Raw genomic sequence first — 15,827 nt, 5'->3', positions numbered from 1 at the left:
CTAATAGATTTGACTGTCAAAGGGTTTTGTGTAATGATGAGCCTAATTTTTCCCCATTCATAATTTCATTCAGTTTTCCTAGATATGCTTCCATAAATAATTTGACCTAAATAATTAATCTCCGTCCTTGTTTACATCTTTGTAATATTTATAGAGTGTTTTTCATAGTCCATATCCTCCTTGGTCAATTTGTAGCCAAGATACACATATTTAACTTTGCTTTCATAAATCAATTTTTCCAGCCTCTGATCTCTTTCATTACTCTTCTCTGAACTCTGATTAGTTTCTGAATATTTTTCTGACCTGTGGTACTCAGAAATAAACACAATATTCTAGGTGCACTAAAGCCTTTTATAAAAAAGCTATTACCTCCTTGCTTCATTCTGTGAGGCCCCTGAATGTACACGTTAAAAAACAACAACCTTGTCCTTCTTTTACTGCCATGTTGAACTGCAAATATCTGTGTAATTTGCTGGCCACTGTCATGTTGGGTTCCCCTTAAGCATTACTACTTTATAAGTAAATATGTCTTTCAGATTGTATTTCCCCCAAGATACACACTTATATTTTTGCATTTCTGTCCTGAGGGGTGTTTGCAGCTAGCCTCAATTTAGTAATGGCAGTTCATTAACATGCTGTTTACACCCTCTCTCAGTTCATTAATGAAGATGCTAAACCAGACTGGACCTGATACTGATACCTTAAAAAAACCCATAGATTCAGATATTTTACAGTCAGAAGGAACCATTATGATCATGTGATCATTCTTACTTACTGCATAACACAAGCCATATAATTTTGCCCAGTAATTCCTGCATTGAGCCCAATAACTTGTGGTGGAAGTAGAGTATATATTTTAGAAAGACATCCAGTCTTGATTTAAAAACTTCAGATGATGGATGTTCCTTGGTAAACTGTTTCAGTGGTTCAAATGCATCTTTATTTCTAGTTTGAATTTGTCTAGGCTTCTACTTCAACTTTAATCTACTACTAGATAGTGTGCTGGTCACACATAACTCAAATGACTTTTTGAGAGCAGTTGAGTGCCCAGTACTTTTGAAAACAGGCTACTTATTTCGGTACCTAAATATGAAGTTTGGAATCTAACTTTAGGCACCCTTTTAAAAACATGGGGGATCCATAATTGTCAGGATTATTCTTTCTTTGAAACAGGTACCTCATAATTGTCTATGATCTTAAGAAATAATTGTCAGCAATAGGTAATTCCCTTAATAACTAAACTGGAATGATCAGACTGTGGACTTGTATGGCAGGTGCTGAAATGTTGTATGTTAAAACATTCCAAGTATCCCTTCACCTACTCTTTATCATTATCTATTGTTACAGGGACTTCCTTTCTTATTATTCAAATTATTTGTATATATTTGTTTTTGTTAAATACAGATTTTTAGAAAGGAATTTAGGGTCCTGTATATAATTTAAAAACGTCCCCTTATAATGGGCTTTATACACAAAGCATACATTTAAAAGATTTATTCACAAGTATGTGACCTGGTCAGGAACCTATCCAGTGAGCATTATCCTTCATCAGTAGGTTTTTCTAATTATACTGTTTTAATTCTCTAATGGATTTAGTGTTCAACCTGAGGCTGCGTTCTCTCTCTCAAGGCCATGCATGCCTGCTGTAGGCATTCCTATGAAGCTTAGCAGTTAATCTCTCACTTTAGGATTTCAGATTTTTGTGACCGTTTTTCTGGTAGTCTGAAAACATTTTAGGCGATGAGGCTCCCGCCACCGTGCTTCACATATACTTTTCAGAATTATAATTGTGAACTAAATGATCTTAAATACTTTGTGCATTTGTTATTAAATACCAGAGAAAATGGATTCCCGATCCAATGATTTCCAGCTAGTGTGTGGCTAACTAAAAGCTAATAGCTTCTTCGCTACTCATGGGACAAGGTAGGGGGAAGAGATACTTGCTATAGCTGTGTCTGTGTGTGTTTAAAGCATTCAGTTTGGTTTTTCTATTTTGTAGAATTACTTTTGTCCTTTGATTTTAATTAAAAAGATTTTTAGCATGATTCCCAACAAACAGCAGCATTCCCTCCATTAATTATTTTAATGAAATATGAGTGACAGGTATAGTACATCAACTTAAAAAAGTTTTAAATTTTTGACAGCAAGTAATAAATTGTTAGGAATATCTTCAGCTTTGTTGTCAAGAAAACATTGACTTTCCCTGAAGTTCAGTTCAATTTCTGCGCTATAGAACGAAAAGAACAATAGGAGTATATACTCAAAGGACACATGTATTTAACTTACAGTTCATTTCTGCTTTAACAAAGCTTCTGGAGAGTAGGTGAAGAGCTGTCAGCGAAATACCAGAGACTTATTCACGTGGAAAGGATCTACACCTGGTTCTGAGCCAGCCCAGCTTTGTTAATAGCTGGCTCAGTTTCACTGTGATAGGATGTATCACTAAATTCCCTATCTCTCATCTCATAGAAACTAGTTCCACTTGTTGATTATTTCTAATTAAAAACCTGCATTGACTGTTCTGTCGTAGGACTCTCTCTTTATGTTCTCCCGCTCCTTAAAACACAGATAGCGGTGGAGAACTGCCAACTTCAGTTGGTATTTCAGACACAGATTTACAGATTCTACACTTGAATGAGATCCTTCAACCCCTTTCTCCTCCTCCTGCCATTACACTAATACCAGTTCTTCCATTGTAATAAAACCATTGTGTACAGATAGCAGAGCCATGTCAACCAGATGGTGTTACACTTCACAACAGTATCTTAGTTGTGTGTCAGCAACGCAGACTTTCCATTTTTCCCCAGTAAATTCTTTAAGGTTGTGATATCTCCTCTTTCCCTCCAAGCAACTTTGAATGTTTTTTGTGTATTTTATTTAGTGATTAGCTGCTTGTATTAATGTGATACAGATTTACCATAATCAAGGTTCATTTGTTACAATATTGTACATAGTAGAGTGTATAAATTATAAATTCACACATCAATTTTATTGCTCTGTGATATTTTGCTATTTTTTAATACTTGTTATATAAATTTGTCCCTTAAGGTATGTCGGTTTCAAGTGTGTCTAGGCCATCTTGTAATGAGAACAAGGGTGACTTGGATACGAGCTATTTTTTTTCCTGCGTTACCTTGTGGTGGGTTCTGACAACTGTAGTGAAGCAGCAGAGTTCATAGCTAAGCATTCAGGCCATCCTAGATTATGATTTGGAATGTCATACTACCTGCTTCTGCTGCAGAGGTCAGAATAAAATTACACAAGGCTTGTTTATAAGATTGAGTGATATAATATAATCTCGCTATGCAACTGATGTTTTATAGAGCCAGGAGTCTCACTTATGTAAAAATTGGCAGCTTGAAGCTCAACTTTCTATTGTTTTCCCACTGTAAACTTAACATGCTGATTTATTGGGATAACTCATGCTTTCCTCCTTTTTTTTTAAATGCCAATGTGTAGTTTCCAAGTTTTTAAAATTCTCATTAGGGAAATAAAGCAGAAGTTTCAAGGAGATTTGCAATAAATCACGGACCTCGCTACATTATTAGCTTTCAGAGCAGAAATTTGTTGCATTCAGAATCTGAATCTGATTTCGATCTTTATTAAACATAGGAGAATTGATATATCAGGGTAGAACTTTTCCAACACTCTTCCTTGGTTTTATTTTTTTGTTTTGTTTTTCTTGAAGACTTGCTGACACCTCTTGGGAAAACTATAAAATATTGAAAAATGACGATTTCACGTGCTTCTGGTGTTTTCACTAAATACAGTGCATAAAAGCTGAAGTCTTGTTCCCACAGTTGTTCTGCTCCTCTTAACTCCCACCTGATGTCATGAAACTCTATGACACACCAACTAACTGCAGTGGAGATGGATTTGATGTTACTCTAAAAGATTATAATCTTGGGTAGCAAACAAGCTGCATGAACAGGTGGAGTCTTGAGAAACCAAAAAGATTAATCTTCAGAACTCTTAGTAGAAAGGAACAGATAAAGAAGTCACAGAAAATCTGAGACACAAGAGGAATTCTTTCTAAGCAGAATGTTATTGAGTTTTCCATAAGCTGTTGGTAGATTTTTAAAAGGGACTTAAAGACAGTAAATAAACACAAATAAGGCTTGCAATAATTAAAACTTAATAAAAGAGACTTAGAAAATAATTTGTTAATGCTTAGTGACTGTTGTTTAAAAATATGTGGTTTTCAACCTTATCTATGAAGCCAGGACTATGATGGTTCCATAATATTACTGTTAATATGGATTAATCCCCCTTTTCCCCCCCAAAAAAATTAGTGGAATAGAAAGATGTTCTCAGGCTGTATACAGAATTGTGTTTAACTGATTAGAGCCTTAAAATAGCCAAGAACAGTAGTACAGTAATGTAATAAATATCTTATTAGTAGGATAATGTGTATTGTTTTGGTGTTCTGAGTCTTGTCTTGTCTGATGTCATTCAGCCTCTCATTCAATCTGTCCAGAATCTGACTGGCTCTGTGTCTCTGCCTTCATCATTTTTTGGTAGTATGGCCATCAGCAATCCCTTATTTTTGAGGTAACATGCAACCAAAACTTTCAATAGCTCCCATAAGATTGTTGGAGAATTTAAGGTAGTTCCTTCAGTTCGCTGTAGTGCAACATTTGATATCACTTAAATGCAACCTCAAACAGAAATTTACAAACTTGGAACATGTTCAGACAGAAGAGAGGTGGTTCATAGATTTACTAACTAAATATATGGACCTGATAGGGCAATGAAACTCATGTTTGTTTGTCTTTTAAAACATTTTCCCTGGAAAAATTCAACCTAGATACAGCATTTTTTTGTTGTTGGCATACTGGTGTTACCCAGTTTCTCAACTTGGTTAAAAGTTGGTTAAACAGGTAAAAGCTGTTGAAATGGCTAGTTAATTGGTTAATTATGCCAACCACTGATTAAAAATCAACATTGTAGTTTTATATTTTTCTGTACAGAACATGGACTGCAAGGCTAAATGCACTGCTCACCATTGTCAAAAGATCTCGAGTGACATCCATGAATAGGAAGTTTTGCTCATGTTGGCAAGGGAAGGGGGATGGTGTAACCTTTTAAAAATGGAATTACTCTGCATAGACTCTCTTCCAGCATACCATGTAGGTAGCGTCTGTCAACTTACATTTTTTTTCAAAAAGCAGTATTTGTAGCTTTTGACTAAGATTGCTAAATAGAAAACAAAAGGGGCATGACACAGTTCCACCACTAGGTGGGATATGCAAACTTGTTTTTATTTGTTTTTATATGAGGTGTTGTTTGTCCTCTAGTCAAGTAAAATCTGTCAACAGAGTGGGTTAGGTTTTGATTCATAGGATTTATTCTTCTAGTATGCATCTCCAGTGTGCCAATTGGAATGCCTTTTGGCTTTGGATTTTCCCAGTTCAAGGAGTTCAAGAACTATATTTCTGGACAAATGTTTCTTTTTGTTTTCAAGTTGTTTTGTATTCCAGTGATATGGAACATTAAAAGTTAAGAGAAAGATTAATTTAAATGGATTTGCAAAGCATTGAAGCAAGAAAACAGAATTAGAGCACAGTTGTAATTCAGGAATAAGATAAAAGAATGTAAGGTAAACTGCTGCATAGAAAGTCTTTTAAGAAAAAACAAAACATCATCAACAACAACAACAACAAAATCCAGTCTATAGAAATGGAATTACAACCAGAATAGAAAAAAGTAATTAAACTATATATAAGATGAAAAAAATATATTTTCTATTGACCACGAGTAACTAGCATTGCACACATGCTTATGTGCTTTGCTGGATTGGCGCCTGTAGCATCAGTGAACTAACAAATGCAGCTCCCAGACCTCTGCAGTTCTCAGTCAATAAAACTGGTGTACAAACAAAGCTATTTTAACTTGTTAATTACTATGGGCCCAAATCTGTAGCTCCAGCCTACACAGAGTTCCTTTTAAAATCAGTTGGATTTTTGCATGAAAATCAGCTCCTGAAAGGGCATGATTGTTCAACCCTCATGTGAACAGTTCTTAATCACACAAGTCATCCCACTGATGTTATTGCATGGGAAAAGATTGGATGATTGGGTCTATGATCTGTGCTGAACAAAATCCACCATGTTCATTTTAGGTCTGTTCGCAAAATGGGGGAATAAAACCATTATTTGCAAAATGGAAAAGGACTTCTGTGTGAAAAAATAGATCTCCAAGTTTCCAGAATGTGTTACAAAAATAAAACAGAAAAAACCTTCAAAACTATATAGAGAATGGCTTATTCTTGTAAAGATAAATTGTATTTTTCATAATGAAGTACACCTTAAAATAATTTTCATATTAAAAAATATTAGACTATTAAAAAATACAGAGCAAATCCTGCAATTTAGGCTGGTGAAGGTTAGTAGCATTATTGAGATGACTTTGGAAGAGAAGGAAGTTAGTGGTTATGTCCTTAGAATTGCAGCTGTTCCTTGGAGGAGTTTAGTGCATATTTGTTTCTGTGATATTCTGTGCCAGGGGAAATACTGTGGCTCCTAATAAAGGGATGGATGAAAATCCAAAGACACTGCAGTAGTAGCACAGTCATTTTTGGGTAGATGATTGCATATTTGACATTGCTGTTGGAATGTAAGGAGGGGCTATTTTAATTTAGTCTTTTTGAAGCTGTTTAACAAATCAAAGACTGGAGTGCTGAGTGTAGTCTAGTTGCGTATCTTTCCCCATATCCATGTAATCCAGAATAGTAGAGTTTTAGTTTCTTTTGGATTCAGTCTGAACAAGTTCTGGCCTCGTTAGTAAACCTCCTCATTTGTCACACATACACTTCAGAGACATGTTTGAAAAGTTTGATGTTGATTCTTCCTTTGGTGGATCATGGAGTTACTGATTTATACTGATTACCTACCTTGCTGGCCAAGCCACTCTGTGTGTCACGTGTGTGTATTCATGCTCCGGACGAGGTGGATGTACTTTGTACATTCTTTGTACTTAAATGCAGCACAATTCTGCACTGAAAACATTTTAGACCAATTCTTATGTTTGGTTTTTGATATTTTATCATTCGTGCTAGTTTAAGATGCACAGAAGCACTCTTCTAAACTACAGTTAGATCCTGATTCAGAATATTAGAGCGGGATACTAGGTACTTCTGAATTTAACCTTTCCCATTTCCTTTATTTTAGTTATATGAAGTCTTCATAAATTCAGACTTAGTGTTTGTGTTATGAATTGTTGAACAAATACTGAAATGCTGTGTGTTTTATCATTAGTGTAGATTGCACTTCTTGGAGTGATTGCTCATGTTGATTCCAACTAGGTGTGTGCGCGCCACATGCAGAGTCGTCGGAAAGTTTTTCCCCTAGTGGTACCTGTCAGGTTGGCTGTGGAGTCCCCTGGAGTTGCTCCTTCATGGCGGTGTATATAGGTCTGTGACGACTCTCCGCCTCTTCAGTTCCTTCTTGCCGCCAGTGACGGTCATTGGAGCAGCTCCTCTCTTGCTAACAGCAAGCAATTCCATACTGGACGTTTTCTCATTACCTGTAAATAGTTAAAAAACTAAGTGTGTTAGTTCAAACAGTCCTAGTTAGTTTAGATAAGTTTCAGCTGGGGTCCCCCCCCATGTTTCCCCGACTGGGGCATGCCTCAGGGTTTCAAACCGTGCGGGTCCTGTCTGAAGCCTATGCCAAAGGGAGACCCACAGGACTCCTGTCTAAAGTGCTTGAGGGAAGCCCATCAAACGGATAAGTGTAAGATCTGCAGAGGTTTCTGACCCAGGACCAAGAAGGAGAGGGACTTTAGGCTGAAACTATTCCTCATGGAATCAGCCCTTCGTCCGCAGCTGGCACAGGAGGCGTCCGACCCCTAGCCCAGCACTTCAGTGTGGAGCATGGTCAGCATCACCCACTATCAGTTCACGGTCCTCCCCTTCGGTCTCTTGACAGCCCCTCGGGTGTTCACCAAGTGCATGGCGGTTGTGGCTGCCTTCCTGCGGAAGCAGCAAATGCAAGTATTCCCATATCTAGATGACTGGCTAATCAAGTGCCGCTCCCAGGCCCAAGTGGAGGACCATGTGAGCCTTGTGCGGACGACGTTCCACAGGCTTGGCCTCATTCTGAATGTGGAAAAGTCAACCATAGCCCCCACTCAGAGGATAGAGTTCATAGGAGCTCTCCTAGACTCCGGTCAGGCAAGGGCATTCCTCCCGGAATCTCGCTTCCTCGCCATGGGCACCATCATAGAGATTTCTCAGAAGATTCCCCACTACTATGGTGTGAAATTGCCTGAAATTGTTTGGACATACCCCAGGTATACAGGCCAAACAGACTGCCTAGACAAATTGGTCACACTCACTCCTCCAGTCCTCGAGTCCTCCGGTGGTGGCTTGACCCGCAAGCAGTATGTGCAGGAATACCCTTCTCCAGGCCTCAGCCATCGCTGTCCCTAGTCACAGATGTGTCAGCGATGGGATGGGGGGCACACCTAGGAAGATTCAGGACCCAAGGTCTTTGGTCCCAGGCAGAACTTTCGCTGCACATCAACATCAGGGAGCTGCGTGCGGTTCACCTCGCTTGCCAGACGTTTCAAACTCATCTACAGGGCATATGTGTATTGGTATTGACGGATAATACCATAGCAATGTTCTATATAAACAGACACGGTGGTGCTCACTCCTCTTTCCTGTGTCAGGAAGCCCTCAAGCTGTGGAACTTCTGCATTGCCCACTCCATACATTAGGAGGAATCGTACCTTCAGGGCTTGCAGAACGAACTGGCCAATCACCTCAACAGGTCCTTTCATGGCCACGAGTGGTCCCTCCTCCCGGATGTCGCGATCAACATCTTCCAAAGGTGGGGATTTTCCAGATAGACCTGTTCGCGACATGGCGCTCCAGGCAGTCATCGGACTTACTGTTCAACATCCTTTGATCCACGGCACCTGCTAGAGTGGCTTTACTCCTACACGAGGGGGTATCGAAAATAATTAATGCCCTATGGCAACCCCCCTCCTCCCTACTACCCATCTCAAAAAGGGCTGAGCGCAAATATTTTGTGCCTGCTAAAGGCCATGAGTATCTCTATACTCCATCCAGCCCCAAACTCCCTCGTAGTTGAGGCCATTAACCAGAGGGAGAGGCAGGGTCAACCCGGGGCTACGCCCAAGAATAAAGACTTGAAGAGACTGGATCTGTTTGAGCAAAAAATATATTCGTCTTCCAGCCTTCAGTTGAGAGTGGCCGACACCAAGCCCTCCTTGGCCGCTATGACTACAATATGTGGCAGTCTATGGCCAAATTTGAGGTCTCGCTGCCCGAAGGGTCCAAGAAGGAATTCCGGGCGATCCTTGAACAGGGCACAGCTGCAGTGAGAGCTGCCCTCCCAGCAACCTCGGACGCAGCAGACTCCGCGGCTTGCACCATGGCCTCAGCCATCTCCATGCGAAGGGCGTCCTGGCTGCTCCTCTTGGGCCTGTTACCAGAGCCTCAGCAATTGATGCGGGACCTCCCCTTCGACGGCCAGACCCTGTTTGCAGAACAGACGGACAGTAAACCGCATGGCCTTAAGGACTCCCGCACTACCCTGAAAACTCTGGGGCTGTACGTTCCCAGTCCAGCCCATAAGCGGTTCAAACCGCAGCAATCTCAGGGCCAAGGGAGTCAACCCTGCCAGGAGCCCCCCTATAAGAAGAGTAGGAGCTACAAGCGCCGGCTGAGCCACCTACCTCCTCCCTCTGCCCAGTTGGTCTCGACCCGCAATAAGCAGGGGGGCAAGCGAGCGTTTTGAAGGTGCGCTTGAGAGCAACCTACCAGACTTTACCCCGGATTGGTCTGTCCCGCTGTTATCCAACCGCCTTTCTTTTTTCTTCCCTGCATGGACAGCTATAACTTCAGACTGCTGGGTCCTCAATACTGTGGCAGAGAGTTATACTCTACAGTTTACTTCTACCCACCCTTTCCACCCCACTTCTCCCTCCCTCTTCAGGGACCCTTCTCTCGAGAGTCTCCTCACGCAGGAGGTAAAGGGGTTGCTGCAATTGGGTGTAGTGGAAGAAGTTCCTCTCCAGTACAGGAACAAGGGGTTCTATTCCCAGTACTTCTTAATCCCAAAGACCAAGGGCGGTCTGCGGCCCATCCTGGACCTGAGGGACCTCAACAAGTATCTAAAGAAGCTGAAGTTCTGCATGGTTTCCTTGGCTTCTTCGAGATCCGTTGCTCATGTCCATTCCCTGACCCGCCGTCCTTCCCCACTGTTGGAGTTTCCAGCAAGAAGGAACTGAGGGTGGGAGAGCTGGCGGCGCCCCTTATACCGCGTCATGTGGGCACCACTCCAGAGAGTGCCAGAGCCGGTCCCCTATGGATACTGCTAAGGGAAAAACTTCCGGCACCGGTGCATGTGGCAAGCGCACACACCTAATATGGAATGCACATGAGCAACATATCTCGAAGAACACCAGTTACGGAAAAGGTAACTGTCTTTTCCACTATTGTTGCACTAAGATGTTAAGGAGCCAAGTATGCAGTAATTTGGGGTCAGGATATCACACGTCCAGGAAAACATATAACTTCCAATGCAAATGTTTAGTGTTGAGTTTCACAAGGTCAATTAAAATAACCACTTAATAACAAAAATTCGTCTACATTTAAGAGAGGAATACAATAATTTATACAAATATGTTGCTGAATGCATCTGTCAAAACATTTTGATCTGACCAAGATTTGACCTGGGTTGATTCACATTTCCTAAGCCAATTGCTATTAGTTAAATGGTTTCTAATGAGACATTGTGAATGGTTGTTGAATGATTCAGGTGGCAGTTTATTAATGATGATTCAAGCATTTGAAAGATAAAAACTAAGAACAGATTGGAGTTGACATTTTTTATTTGGGGCTTGACTTTTAATCAGGCATAAAACAAAAACCTACCTTTAATAAAAAGATATTACTTTACATTCTTTTATCAAATTTAATACTGTTCAGTGAAACTTTTTAACATAAACCCTACTTAAAATCTCTGCAAGCTTTAGACTTAGACTGATTTTATTATTTTTTAAAGGAAAAAGAAATCTGAGAAAATAATCTTAATGATAAATAAAGGAATTTACAGAAGGACATAGGTCTGTTTTATAATGGAACACACAGATATTTATAATAGTGCACCAAGAAACAACAGAGTGCTGAACACAAACACACAAAAAATTGACCTTGACCTCTCAGAAATGAATCTAGTTTGATTATAAGTGGCCTGAGAATGAAAAACAAGAATAAATTCCTCTGGCTTTCATTAATAAAGATTTGGTAGGGTGACTGGTTTCTGAGAACATACAATAGAAGTGTAGAGATATAAAAGTCCTTGGATTAAAAAACAAAAGCATAGGATTGGATTAGAGGATTTGTGGGTAAATCCTAGTACCCCCATCAATTATTGGATTCTGTGAATGTTAACAAGTCATGAGTTAAACGCTTATGTTAGCCAGGTGTTAGATGTGACTGACTTGGGAGAATGGTTCAAGACAATCCCCTTCATTTATTAATTTGTTTCTCCCTCTGTCCAAGTAAATAGAAGGAGGAAATTGTACAGTCTAGTTAGTTTATATTGCTGAGATAAAAATTACATTATTTAGAATAGTGGCTGCAATCCTGCTATGTAAAATCATCAATAGAAATAGCTTCCTTGAGTATTTGTAAAGTGAAGAAGAGTGACTATTCAAGATAATATTATAATAGAGCTTTAAAAATTGTGATATAGGTTTGAAAGCAATACAACCATATCTTGGGAGCATATGTTATACACTGGATATTGATTGGGCTATAATGTATTAAGTTTATAATAAACAGAAGGGGGCAGAAAATCCTTATATATTAATCTGAGCTTCCGTCATTGAGAATTTAGAATGTATTGCCAAACATTTTTATGAAAATGCAGAATCAGGTTGAGAACCAATTTTTCAAAGCAACCTTCCTTGAAATTTGCCCCATAAATCAGGGTACTTGCAACTAAAGTACCATAAAAAGAGTGAATCAGAAGAGATCATGTTACCAAATCATGACTGAAGGGGATTAACTTTCATCCCTCTTTGGAGGGCATTAGGTGCATAATGTCCAAGTTGTAAATAAATGTGCAGATTATTATGAGTCACACCAGAGTAAGGTGTCTATAACAAATGTCACCCATTACAAATATCTGCCAGAAAACTAATGGTCTGATCTTGTAATTTAATTAAAGTAATATATAAAAGTTCAGTTTTTTTTAAAAAAGGAAGAAGTAATATGGCCCATGAGGGTGTCTTTGGTGGATTTCATTTAATTTCTTTGGGGTAAGTGGATTGAACTTTAGATGAATAGGGTGAGACAGCCCAACTTCAGCAAGGTCTGTACAAGAGATTGGTGTAGTGCCATATGCCTTAGTTGGCAGTTGATGCCATTTTAATGATACACTTCCAAATGTAAAACACAGCTTATTTGGAATCTGAAAGACTTTCCAAATAGACTTTTTCCTTTCTGTAGCACTGTGCGTTTTCATACATCTTTATCCCACTCTCTCTTTGTTCCACACTGAAGGGTGAAGTATGAGAAACTGACAGGAAAAACTGCGCATAACTTCTTTTAAAAATTATTTTTGTTTTAAAACTGAGTATCTGTGTTTGTTTAACATCACATACCTTAAGAGATAGGGGTGTGTGTGTGTGTGTGTGTGTGTGTGTGTGCATGCACACACATGCTCCTGTGCTGGAATGGCAGCATAATTAACCATTTTATAAAATGATGCATTATCATGGTGCTAAGCGTGGATACCTTCATGGTTAAATATGAAAAATAAGGTATCTTTCTAGAATGCTAATATCAGTGGCTTATGTGCTTAAGGTGTCTTTTAGGTGTAGAACAAATACCGCACATGTTTGTTATTCCATCTTCATTCTCACACTCTCTGTCTTCAATTGCTGCACTTTTTCTAGCGCTTTCCTTCAAAGGCTACTGTATAAAATTGTTTTTCCCTGGGTAAATCAGTTGCATGGTGAGCTGTGCAGCAAACCTTAAAACCTTAAAAATGCCTATCATGTAATCATACTAATCAGTCACTGAGTAGTATTGAAGCTTTACACAAATCTTTGATCTAGGAGTAAAAATATTCTTCTAAAAATATAATATATAAAAATATATACCAATGTGCACATAATGTTTAAAGCAAGTACAGTATTCATTGGGCCTTTTGCACATTACCTTAGTCCAGAGAAGCCTCATTAAACAGTTTTGAAGGAACATATTTAAAATTAAACTCTGGATGTAGTGGGCTCAGGTTGTGCAACTATTGACTTTTCTTATTTCTTCTGTCCTTGGTGTTTTTTGAATACAATGGCTCCCTCTAACGATAACAGAGATGTTGGCTAAAAAGCCCTCAAATTGAGGATATTAATGGCATGACAGGAATAAAAATGGTCCAGTTAATGCAATAGCATTCACTGAGGCACTGGAAATCTGTGGATAATTTCAAAAAAAAAGCACAGATGTAATCAAATTTATGTGAGTATTAGTACCCAGGATAATTTGTCCCTTGATAGGAGTATGTCCTTTTTAGATAATAAAGTCTGCATTACTTAGAACTGTGGCTGCATTTTTTGCCCAGGAGAAATCTGGATAGTTAAAGTCTCCCATGAATATTGTAAACTGTGGTTTCAGATACCTTGAGAATTGGTGCAGGAATTTTTCATTTTCTCTCTTCTACACTCTTGATGGATGATAACTTATATGTTCTGTGATGCCTCTTTGGTTTCATTCCTTGTCTCCTTACCTGAATAATTTTACTATCACATTCTGTTTAGTTGAATCTGCCTGACACTGCAGATACTTTTGAAATTTAAAATGTGTAGCCACCGTTTTGCGTCTTCACTTTTTTACCTGTGCAAATTATATGCATCTATGTTGATATTTTGGTTATGTGAATCAGCTGATAGGTTTGTGGCATGCCCATCAGATCACTATTAGTTCTTGCTATTTATTGTACTCCTTGCATATGAAGCTCTTTGACACAGGAACTGCCTTTTTGTTATATGTTGGGCTCATAGCTATAGATTCTAAAATGAGAAAAGGTTAAAAAATAACTGGGCATGTTTTGTCTTGAGAAAAGTAGACTGAGGAGGGACCTGAAAAGTCTTAAAATATGATAAGGGCTGTTACAAAGAAGATGGTTCTCAATTGTTCTCCATGGGAGAGACAACATGAGCGAGGTAATATCTTTTATAGGAGCAACTTCTGTTGGTGAAAGAGACAAGCTTTTGAGCTACACAGAGCTTTTCTTTAGGTCTTTGTATAGTTTGAAAGCTTGTCTCTTTCAGCAACAGAAGTTGTTCCAAAAAAAGGTATTACCTCATCAACCTTGTCTCTCTCTTAGCTGTGTTTGGTCCCAGGATATAACAACTCTGCAAACAATGTTCTCCATGTCCACTGAAGGTAGGACAAGAAGTAATGGGCTTAATATGTAGCAAGGGAGATTTAGGTTAGATATCAGGAAAAACTTTCTAACTATAAGGATAGTTGAGCATTAGAATAGGCTTCCATGGAATGTTGTGGAATCCCTATCATTGGATGATTTTAACAACAGGTTAGACAAACACCTGCCAGAGATGGTGTAGGTGTACTTGGTTCTCAATGCAGGGGGTTGGACTAGATGACCTCTTGAGGTTCCTTCCAGCCCTACATTTCTATGATTCTATGCTACCACAATAAAAACAATAATATTTTTAGGTGGAGACTAGCGAATATAAACACATCTTCTTTCTCAAAGGTAGTCTAACATTCTGTGAACCTAGAATCCTCCTCCTCTATGCTGGTCTCTCTTGTCAGTCATTCTTTCCTCTCACTCAGTGTGGAAGGATATCAAAGAAGTTCCTCTTCACTTTCTTTGTTTCACTCCAGTTGCCAGAATCATAGACTATCCGGGTTGGAAGGGACCTCAGGAGGTCATCTTGTCCAACCCCCTGCTCAAAGCAGGACCAATCCCCAGACAGATTTTTACTCCAGTTCCCTAAATGGCCCCCTCAAGGATTGAGCTCACAACCCTGGGTTTAGCAGGCCAATGCTCAAACCACTGAGCTATCCCTCCTTCCCAAAGTTATCCTTGATCTTGGCCAGATTTACAAAAGCATTTCGCAGATAGGTGCCTAGTGGGATTCATAAAAGTGCGTAACCTGCTATCTGTATCTTTAGGCACCTGAATACCTTTGTAAATTTGCCCTCTTATCCTGTCTTCCTTTTCTTGCATTTTTTGTTTCCATATGGACTGTAATTTTTGGAAGTCTACCTTCGTTCTGCAGTGTCCTCCACTCTTCTTATCATATATCTCCTATTCCAGTACCAGGAGCCAGTATACCATTCTGTACACTTGATCTGTAATCCAGGTAAGTCTGGCCAACTCCTTTCCTATGAAGAATTATGTATACCTCTTCCTTAGTGGGAAAGCTAGTGAGGATGAGATCAACCTTTCTGATCTCTAGTTGCAGATGATCTTCAATGGGCTGCATTACCTGGCCATAACTCAGAAATTTAAGGCTCAGGGGATGGTTAACAGCCATACATTTCTTTTTATGTTTGGGTCAAAGATTTAGTTACTCTAATGTTTTCATGTTATATATAGCCAGATCTATATATATCAGGTTTTGTTCACCTTAAGTTACAAGTTAGTAATATGTATTGTTCTATTTTTGCAACGTTCACCTGTCTCTGCCTAACAGTAGAATTTTAATAGTTAAAGGAGTTAATGCAATTTCTGATTGTTTTAAAATAGCCCAGTTTTCTTAAACTCTGCCTCTGTCAATTGTAACACTGTCCAGAGCTACTGTTTTTTTCTATT

General features: G+C 39.1%; 1 protein-coding gene across 2 annotated transcripts in view; it reads left to right on the top strand.

Annotated features, from left to right (window-relative positions):
* Nucleotides 1-15,827, top strand: part of BANP (BTG3 associated nuclear protein) — a 261,210-nt gene that overhangs the window by 39,352 nt on the left and 206,031 nt on the right. The window lies entirely within an intron of this gene.

This window comes from Emys orbicularis, chromosome 14 (assembly GCF_028017835.1).
Source record: "Emys orbicularis isolate rEmyOrb1 chromosome 14, rEmyOrb1.hap1, whole genome shotgun sequence".
NCBI lineage: Eukaryota > Metazoa > Chordata > Testudines > Emydidae > Emys > Emys orbicularis.
The sequence above is the reverse complement of the archived record's forward strand: the minus strand, read 5'-3'. Positions and strand labels throughout refer to the sequence as shown.